Source organism: Antechinus flavipes, chromosome 1 (assembly GCF_016432865.1).
Source record: "Antechinus flavipes isolate AdamAnt ecotype Samford, QLD, Australia chromosome 1, AdamAnt_v2, whole genome shotgun sequence".
In the NCBI taxonomy this organism is placed as follows: domain Eukaryota; kingdom Metazoa; phylum Chordata; class Mammalia; order Dasyuromorphia; family Dasyuridae; genus Antechinus; species Antechinus flavipes.
The window spans coordinates 288,912,878-288,922,933 of NC_067398.1; the positions used below are offsets into that span (position 1 = coordinate 288,912,878).

Genomic DNA, 10,056 nt, shown 5'->3' on the forward strand with positions numbered 1-10,056 from the left:
AAGTATTGGAGGGCTTGGAATATGATATTCTGGATAACAATGGAGTTATGATTACATGCAAGAATAACCTACCCAGCAAAACTGAATATATTCCTTCAGGGAAAAAGATGGATATTCAATGAAATAGAGAACTTTTAAGTATTCAAAATGAAAAGACCCGAATTGATTAGAAAATTTGATTTTCAAATATAGGATTCAGGAAAAGCATAAGGAGATGATCAGGAAAGTGATATCACAAGGGATTTAAGAAAGTTTATCTGTTTACATTCTGTCATGGGAAGATGGCACTTATAATTCACAAGAATTTTCTCATTATTATGGTATTATGCCCTGAATTATTATGCCTTGAATAAAATTATTATAGCCCCACTCCTTTTTTTCCATGCCATTAGGACTGGGGGAATTGAATCAGAAAAAATCTCGAAGCCCTGGCCATTTTACATTCCATTGTGTCATAAACTCCAGGTGCATTATCTCAATCCTTGCTAGTATAATTCCCCCTCTGAGTATTGTCCCTTACCCCATGTCTCCTGCCCTTGATCTTCTTATCTTGATTCTTATCCTGTCAGGACTAAGTTATGATCCTTTCCTGGAACTATGGCTTGTCTGCTCATCCAGTGTCCTCTTTCCCTTCCCTCCCTCCCCCTCCAGCCATCTGCCTTTGTTTTCTCTGTAAGATTGTAGCTATAAATTCCCTGCCTTAGTTGCTTGTTGCTGAATGCTTTGGACAAGAGTCCCATAGAGCTGGCTAGCCCAAAATTTGACTAATTTAAAATTCTCAACAATTAAAATATTAAAAACTAATCTCTGTCTTGCCTCAGTTTCTCTAGCATTACAATAGCAGTTAGGAGCATATATAGAGTTGAATATGAAGGAATAATATCTAAAAAATAAAATAAAATTAAGGATAAGAGAAGAATGTAGGAGAAATGTGGGAGAAAGGGAAAGGGAAAGATGGAAAGGTATAAATTATCTGCCATAAAAGAGGCAAGAAAAATGGAGGGGGAAGAGAGAAAGGGGAAGAGAAGTGAGGAAACCTTACTCTCATTAGAATTGTCTCAAAGAGGAAATAACATAACACACTCAATATGGATTTAGAAATCTATCTTACCCTGCAGAAAAATAGGAGGGGGAGGGAACATGAGAAAAGGGGAAGGATATAGATAGATATAGATAGAAGAAAAGGCATAGAGAGGAAGGGACTGGTCAGAAGCAAAACACTTTTAAGGAGGGACAGGGTGGAAAGAAAGAATATAATAAATAGGAGGGAAATAAGTTAGCAATAATATTTATGAAAATGATTTTGAATCAAGTTTCTCTGATGAAGGCCTGAATCAAATTTATAAAAAAAAATTGATTCCCCAATTGATAAATGATCAAAAGCTATGATCTATGTCCAGAAGGCAAATCATGCCTATCCTTTGACTTAAAAATACGAGTCATGAATCCCAAAATAAATTAAAAAAAAAAACTTATATGTATAAAAATATTTATAGGAGCTCTTTTCTCAGGAATTGGAAATTGAGGGGATGTTGATCAACTGGCTGAATAAACTGTGGTATGTAAAGCAATATTATTGTTCTATAAGAAATGATGAACAGTATACTATCAAAAAAACCTGGAAAGTCCTCCATGAGTTCAAGCAAAGTGAAATGTACTGTGTACTTTGTGCAAAATTGTGGAATGATCAGCTGTGAATGATTTTCCTATTCTGAGCAATACAATGATCCACTCTAAAGGACTTATGATGAAAAATGATGTTCATACCCAGAGAAAGAACTGTGTTTGAATACAGATGAAGCATGTTTTTTTTTCTTGAGGTTTTTTTGTTTTGTTTTTTTTTAAACTAGTGGAAAACTAGGGAAACTAGTGCAGGAAAACTGAGTCAGGACAGTTAAAGAGAACTGTGGCATAACAATATCTATATAAAACATTTCTGCAAAGTTTCTTCAGTTATGATTCCTCCCCCCCTACTAAAATCTTCCTTTAAAGATTCATTGTACCGTGGAGGTGATTAAGTTACTAAAGGCTTTACTTTGAGAGTACAAACTCTGATAGATCCTACAGACTAGAAAGCTTTTTAGGGATTGAGAGCTGGAAAAGACCTCAGAGATCAATTTATCCAGATCTCTGGTATTACAGATGAAGGAACTGAAGCTGGAAGAGATTAGATGAACACAAACACACTGGTAATAGATAGTAGAGTCAGAATTTGAACTTTGGTCTTCTGACCCTAGTACAAATAGTTTTAAATTTACCATACTGCCTTCCCAAAGAACAAAACTTTTGCCCATTTAGGATCCATTTCTTATACTCAGAGCAACAACTCTATCAACATAATATTATATTGCATAAATGTTTTGAGCAATAGGCTGTAGCTTTTTCTATATAGAGATAGATATATGTGTATGCACTTCTATATAATCTATATACATACATTTTTTCTGTCATCAGGAAACTAAGCAAACTAAGCTTAGGAGACTTATCAATAGAAAGTCACTCACTAGGTAATTTATTTTTTGCCTTAGTGACTCATGAATGGACTTGTAATCTGCATTGGAAAAAAAATCCAGAGTGATGAAATTATAGCTTTTCTGAAATATATAAGTATAAAAAGTATCCCTAATAGATTTTTTAAAATTCTATGATTCTATGTCAAGAGATATTTAAAGATTTTTGAAGTAGAATATAAAATTGACAGAGAAGGATCATGAATCACATAAAGAGACCCTAATCACTCGCCATGTTTGTGATATAGTCTAGACAATGACTTGTCATTTATACTTGGATCTGAATTCTCACCATGTGTTTTCAGATTAGCAGAGTTGTACCTATCAATTATGGCACCTGGAGCAATTAATTGGGGGTAGGACACCTTGGAACACCACTCTTTAGGGGATGTGATGACAGTGTATTTAAAACCAGCCAGAGTCAGGAATTCAGGTTAAGGGAAAAATCTTCAATCTTTATTGAAGTGAAGAGATGAAGAAGGATTGCTATAGCAATATGGGCAGACAGGAAGCCAGCTAGCAGAGGGGGATTGGAGGTGAAGGGCGGTTGAGATAGCAATGTGAGCAGCTGTGACAAGACGCCAGTCAGCAGCCTCTCTGTCCGCTTCCCTTTCCACTCCCCTGCCTCCACCCATCAAAATCGTCATTTCCTATACAACACATCAGGACTTGCGTCCTGATCAACTCGAGCCTCAGCCCATTACAAGGGGATATGGAGATCATAGGCCATCCAAGGACACTGTGGGAATTTGAAAAGATTTCCAAGATGAGGAAGGAGAAAAATAGTGAAGGAATGGCTTCATTGGAGCTTACTTGAGATGTAACTCAAGTTGGAGATGAATCATTCTTTTATCTTCCTATTTTAATAAATTAATTACTCTTTCTCTCCAAGGGCTAAACTCTATTGCTTCTATACTGATGAAGCAATTCAAATGCTGCTAATGCCTTCTAATGTTGATACCCTGTGGCAAAACCCTAGATTAATTAGAGACCTAGTTATAATTTGTTAGATTAGAATCAGATTAGTAGCTATGTGAAGGTTCTATCTTTTCTAGTTTTCCTCTGGAGATATTAGACACTAAGTCTAGAAGATCTCAGATCTGCTACTTACCTAGTGATGGCTTATGGTTTAACATCTGAAATACATTAGCATTTAAAGGAACTGATTTTGTCAATAGGTATTTTGTGGATGATTGAAATTCACATCTCTTCTTCAGTTCAGAAAAGTTGTCTTCAAGAGTTATCACTGAGAATTCTCTAATGAACTTCTCTGCATTTAACTAGGCTAGGTCCTTAACTAGGCCCTACAACTTTGGTACTCTTCTCCCTTTCCTTCCCCTTCTCCATTTCTCCTTCAGATACTCCTTCCACATCTGTAAGGTTCTTATCTTGTGGGTCATTTTTGCTAGGTCTTTTTTTTTTTTTTTTTTAAACCAGCCACTGGGTCAGAAAAATGCACCCAGTACTTTAAAAGAGACAGGAAGTCTTGCTAGGGTATGAGCTGATAAGAGCTTAAGGTGTTAGAGGTTTTGGTTTTTTTCCTTCTATTTTTGTGATCAGCTCTTAAGACTCAAAGGAATATATTCATAAGCAAGCTTTGATAGATCCTGTTAAAGCAATGGGTTCTCAAAGTTTGGTCTAGAGCATTCTGAGGAATCTCTGAAATCCTTTCAGAGAGTCTACAAATTCATAATTGGTTTTTATTTTTAATGTGATCATTATCTATAACTATAACACACACAAACAAAAACTCTGGACAGATCCTCAATCATTTTTAATAGAATAAAGATATTGAGAACAAAAGTTTGAGGACCACTGTGTTAAAGCTTACATGCCTATTGGCATAGCTTATGAAATCAGGATAATTTCTCCCCTCATCCCCATAAGAACTAAAGTATGATTTAATAGAGGTTCCTAAAAATTTTAGTTGCATTGTGAAATAATGAAAAGGGCAGTAAGTTGGCACAATGGATAGAGTACTAAGAAGATGAGTTCAAACTCAGCCTCAGACACTGGCTGTGTGATCTGGGAAAGTCATTTAACCTTGTTGATCTCAGTTTCCTCATCTATAAAATGAGCCAGAGAAAGAAATTATAAACTACTCTACTATCTTTGCCAAGAAAACCTAAACAGAGCAAAGAAGAGTCAGAATCAGATACAACTGAAACAGCTGAACAATAACAAATACTGAAAATTACCTAGCCTTAGGAAAGGAAGCTATTTAAGAATCCTAAACTTATTATGTGTTTTCCTTTATAAAAGGTCCCCAAACTCTATCTATATCTTTGGCACTCTTCTTCCTCTCCTTCCCCTTCTCCTATTTCTCTTTCAGATACCCAACCTTCCACATCCTTAAGGTTCTTATCTTGTGGGTCACTTTTTCTAGGTCTTTTTTTTTTTTTTTTAAACCAGCCACTGGGTCAAAAAAATGTACCCAATACTTTGAAGGAGACAGGAAGTCTTATTAGGGTATGAGCTGATAAGAGCTTAAGGTGTTAGAGGTTTTGTTTTTTTTTTCCTTCCCTTTTTGTGATCAACTCAGAGACTCAAAGGAATGTATTGAGAAGGGTAGAATTTAAAGGGTAAGATAAAGAGTGGGATAAGGGAAGGAAATATAGTTACCAGTGCTCAGCCTTCTTTTAAGACTAATCTTGCTTCCTGCCCCACATATTTAAAAGATCATAAACATTTACAAATTATATGTCACCATTTTAAACTAAGAGAATTCAATATATCTATTGTTTTCACTAGTCAGTAGTCATTTAGTAAGTATCTACTCTATGCTAGGCACGGCACATATACAAAATATGAAAATCCCTACTCTCAAGAAGCTTATATTTATTTTTTCTCAATAGTATTTTATTTTTCTAATTACATGTAAACATCATTTTCAACATTCATTCTTGTAATTTTTTGATTTCCAAGTTTTTTCTCCTTTCCTCCCTTTCCTTCCCCCTCCTCAAGAGAGGAAACAATCTGATATGAATTATAATTCTTACAATTATTTTAAAAATATTTCTAGATTACTCATGATGTGAAAGAAAAATCAGAATAAGAGGGGAAATCATGAAAAAGAAAAAGAAAAAATAAGAAGAAAATAGTGTATTTCAATATGTATTGTCTCCATAGTTATCTCTCTGGATATGGATGACATTTTCTATCCCAAATCTATTAAAATTGTCTTGTATCATTGTATTATTGAGAAGAGCTAAGCAATCATATTTGATCATCACATAATCTTGCTATTACTGTGTACAATGTTCTCCTGATTCTGCTTACTTCACTTAACATCAATTCATGTAAGTCTTTCCAGACTTTTCCAAAATCAATCTGCTCTTTATTTCTTATAGAATAATAATATTCCATTACATTAATATATTATAACATATTCAGACATTCCCCAATTGATGGACATCCTTTTTCCAATTCCTTGCTACTAGAAAAAGTAGCTCTGTAATTCTTAGTTTCTCTCAGACTCATTTTCTTCATCTATAAAATGAATATAATAATCATTGCATAAAGAACCATCTGAACAAAACATTATGTAAATGTGAATTATTATAATAGTCTAAGTCATTAAACCTATGAGAAGGGGAGACTAATTTGTGTTGATGTAAATAAGGAAGTTGTCTGGGAGTAATTTGTTTTGAGGACTATGATTGATTTTTGTTTTGAATATTTTGAATTTAAAGTGACAGCAGAGCATTCAAGTGGAAATATTCTGTAGACATTAGATATTTTAAAGAACTTTTTTTTCAATGAGCAAGCTTTCATTTTTTCTCTATTCTTTCCACCTCTTTCCCTTCCCAGTTGAAAAATAACAAAGCTCTTTTAACAAATCAGCAGGCAAATAAAACAAATAATCCACACTAACCATATCAAAAAAAAATTATGTAGGATTCTTCATCTTGAATCCATCACTTCTCTGTCTGTAGGTGAGCAGCAGTATCAATCCTCCAGAATCATAGTGTTCATTTCATTGGTCAGAGTTCTTAAGCCTTTCAAAAATTGTTCTAGAACACTGATGGCAAATTCTTCAACTTGAAAACACTAAAAAGCTAGAACTAAAATTCAGGGAGTGTTGTTACATGATTTTTTGCTTGCAGATGATTGTGCACTCAATGTAGCTCTTGAAGCCAAGATTCAACAAAGTATGGATCAGTTCTCTGCTGCTTGTGCTAATTTTGGCCTAACAATTAACACCATCCATATACTCTTATCAGCCAGCACCACACCATCCATATGTGGAAGCATCAGTTACTATAAATGGTGAAGTTTTGAATACTGTTGATAAGTTCATTTACCTTGGCAATATACTTTCCAAGGATGTCTGTTGGAACCTTTACAAAGTGTAAAGTCATTAGAGATGATAGAGACAATAATTATCTAATTTAGTATGGTTCAGTATGATTGATCTGATCTTACAAGGAGATGTTATGGGCCAGAAGAAACAAGGTACTAAGTACAACTGATAGAAACTATGCTAGAGAGCTCATATAAGCAAGAAGTATTTAAATACTCATTGGAGTTCACACATTTGGGAGATTTCAGGATTTAGTAGGAGATACCTGAATTCACACCTCCCTTGAAGCTCTTAGGGCCAGAGAGCACTCTGGGAGAAAACCCATAATCCCACTCTCTCGTATCCCACAATCCCTCTCTCGGAGAAGGAGCATCATTAGAACTTAAGGGAACCAGTCAAGAGAGTTCAGCTGAATTTAGATTGAGAAGGGAGCGTCAAGTGAGTTCAGTCAGAAGCTCTCTCTCGGAGGCAAGAAAGATTCTTTACAATTTCCACCTGGCTGGCTGGAGGCTGAAGGACAAACCTTTGGATTTGGAGACATTCGGAGGGAGCTCTTGGAACCAAGCAGAAAGATAGGCCACTAAGAAAAACCGGGCTCTTTTGGAAGGAGAAAATAAACATTTGCATTTTATCACCTGGCTACGTTTTGAGGTGATTATTACTTTCAACTGCAACTAAGGCTGCCTCCAGAAAACTTCCCCAAGAAATCTGTTCCCAGAGAGAACCATTATATTTTAAAGAAGAAAAACACCACAGATGTACACACTGTTCTAAAACAGACCATTAGAGATTAAGGATTGGAGAGCAGGTGATTTGATAAATTCACTACATAAAACCACTTAAAGTTTCAGGTCTTTGAGAGTTTTTTAAAGAAAGAAGAGTTAAAGGTTGAAGACTGAGTCTCAAGGAATATATATATATATAATTAATGAGAGGCAAGAAGAGAATTCCTTAAAGCAAAGGGAGAAGGAGAGATGGGACTATCTAGATATGATATCTTGGAAGATCAAGGTGAAACAGGTAATAAGTAGCTGAGCTGGGATTCAGGCACAGAGAGTTTGACTTCCAATTCATCATTCTTACTACTGTACCACACACTCTTCCTTTCTTTAAAGAATTTTCTTTTTTTTTTTTTTCCCCTGAGTCAATTGGAGTTAAGTGACTTGCCCAGGATCACACAGCTAAGAAGTGTTGTGTCTGAGAGCAGATTTGAACTCAGGTCTTCCTGACTTCAGGTCTGGTTCTCTATCCACTGCGTCACCTAGTTGCCCCCTCTTAAAGGAATTTTCAGCCTGTTTGGAGAGATGAGATTTGTTTGATCAAGGAGAGAGTCACATTAGTGTCAAATGCTGAAGGAAGAGCAAGGAGAATGATGATCAAGAAAAGACTTTTGGATTTGACAGAAGGAAATTCTTGCTAATCTTCTAGAATGCAATTCCTGTGAAAAACAGAAACTAAAATGTAGAAAAATAAAAGATATCTAGTTTGTTAGTGAAATAAAGTATAGAAATAGGATGGTAAATAAAAGGGATAATGAAGTGGAATAAAGTTTTTGAATTATTTTCCCAAGGAGGGGAAATGTAAGCATTTAACTACAAGAGCTAGTATAGAATGAAAATAAGTCCAAATTAATTATATAAATCAAAGAATTAACTTAAAGTTAATGATTTAATTAAATATGTTCATTAGAGTTGATAATCTATGATATTATTAAACAAAGTTAGACTCAGCACAGTGCCAAATTTTAAACAAACCCAATGGCTCCCTTCATTGCAAAGCACTTTAAAATATAAAATCACACTGGCAAATGACCACAGTAATCTAGTATTTGACTAATGCAAAGATTTAGTTCTCCTGGACAAGAATTCTTTCTTTGACAAAAATTGCTAGGAAAACTGGAAAGCAGTTTAAAGAAATTAGGTATAGATCAATGTCACACTGTATGCCAAGATAAGGTCAAAATGAATAAATGATTTAGGCAAAAAGGGTGACACCAAAAGCAAATTATATATGTATAATTTTAGACCATTTCCTAGTTCAAAAAAAAGAGTACTCAGTCTTTCATTTAACCACAACCTGAAGAAAAGAAAATGAACGAATCATAATTAATATCTTGCTAACTTTGCTCATTTTCTCTAGGAAAGTAGAAGGAAACTTCTCTGAGTGGAGTGTCCCAAATTTTGATGTTTTCCACTTTTATTTCTTTTTGTCATCTAATTTTATATCTGCAAACTTTGCCATAATGAATGATTGAGTGTCTTTGATCTTAAAAAAAAAAAAAAGTCATCCAACCAGATCTGATTTATTGATATTAATTGGTTAATTGATATTATTTAGGCAAAACTTTGCCTAAATAATAATAAAGAAAATAATAAACTGGAAGAGAAGCAGGCTGCCATGCTATTTAAAAAAATAATATGAAGATAAATAACATTATTAGTTGCTATTTTTATAATACTTTTATCCTTTACAAAGCATTTTGCATACATTATCTCTTTTGATCCCACAAAAATTCTGAAATAGATGATACTGGTACCCCCATCTAATAAATAAGGAAACTGAGGCTCACAAGAGTTACATGATTTCTCCAATATCTCAACTGACCCAAAATTGGGTCTTCCAAACTCCAGAGCTAGGGCTCCAACCATTAGGAGGAAGAGGAGGAGAACAAAGAGGGGGAGGACAGAGAGGAGGAGGGGAGAGGGAGAAGGGGAGGGGAAGGAGAAAGAGGACTGAGAGAGGAAGTCAAAAGATGATATTGTGGCTCAGGGCAGGGAGTTGTGGGAAACTTCTTCTGGCAGTGCAGATCCTTCTTACAAACCTGAAAAGTTAAACTGGTAAAGAAGTTTATTATTAGAACTTAGAGGTCAGCTTTTGCAGTCTGACTTCCTTAGTGGCAGGTCCCCACAGAGAAGTAAAGATTTAACAGAGGAGTCCTGGCACAGAGAGAGTTTCTAGCAGAGAAATCCTCTAGCAGAGAAAGTAAAGATCTTATTAGGGAAATAGGAGAGAGAGATAAAGAGGGAGTAATGCTGAAAGAGAATGTCTTCCAGCAGGCAGAGAGTCCCTCGAAAGTAGCTATGCTAAGGGAGTTCCCTTGGCCTGACATGATTTCCTGCTTTGAGATCCTAGACAAGGAGTTGGGATGAAGGAAACTTGTTATATAGGCAGTTCTTGGTGGGCACTGGAAGCAGTTTAAGTTGAAATCAAAATAGAGAAGCTTGGAATTGAATGAGAAGTCCT

The 10,056-nt window shown here is 35.2% G+C and overlaps 1 protein-coding gene across 1 annotated transcript in view; it reads right to left on the minus strand.

The window, feature by feature from the left end:
* Positions 1-6,468, minus strand: part of ZNG1A (Zn regulated GTPase metalloprotein activator 1A) — a 91,093-nt gene extending 84,625 nt beyond the window's left edge. The window contains exon 1 of the mRNA XM_051962403.1: positions 6,385-6,468. The gene's annotated coding sequence lies outside the window, so the exon portion shown is untranslated. The remainder of the gene's footprint in view (positions 1-6,384) is intronic.
* Positions 6,469-10,056: the final 3,588 nt, after the last annotated feature.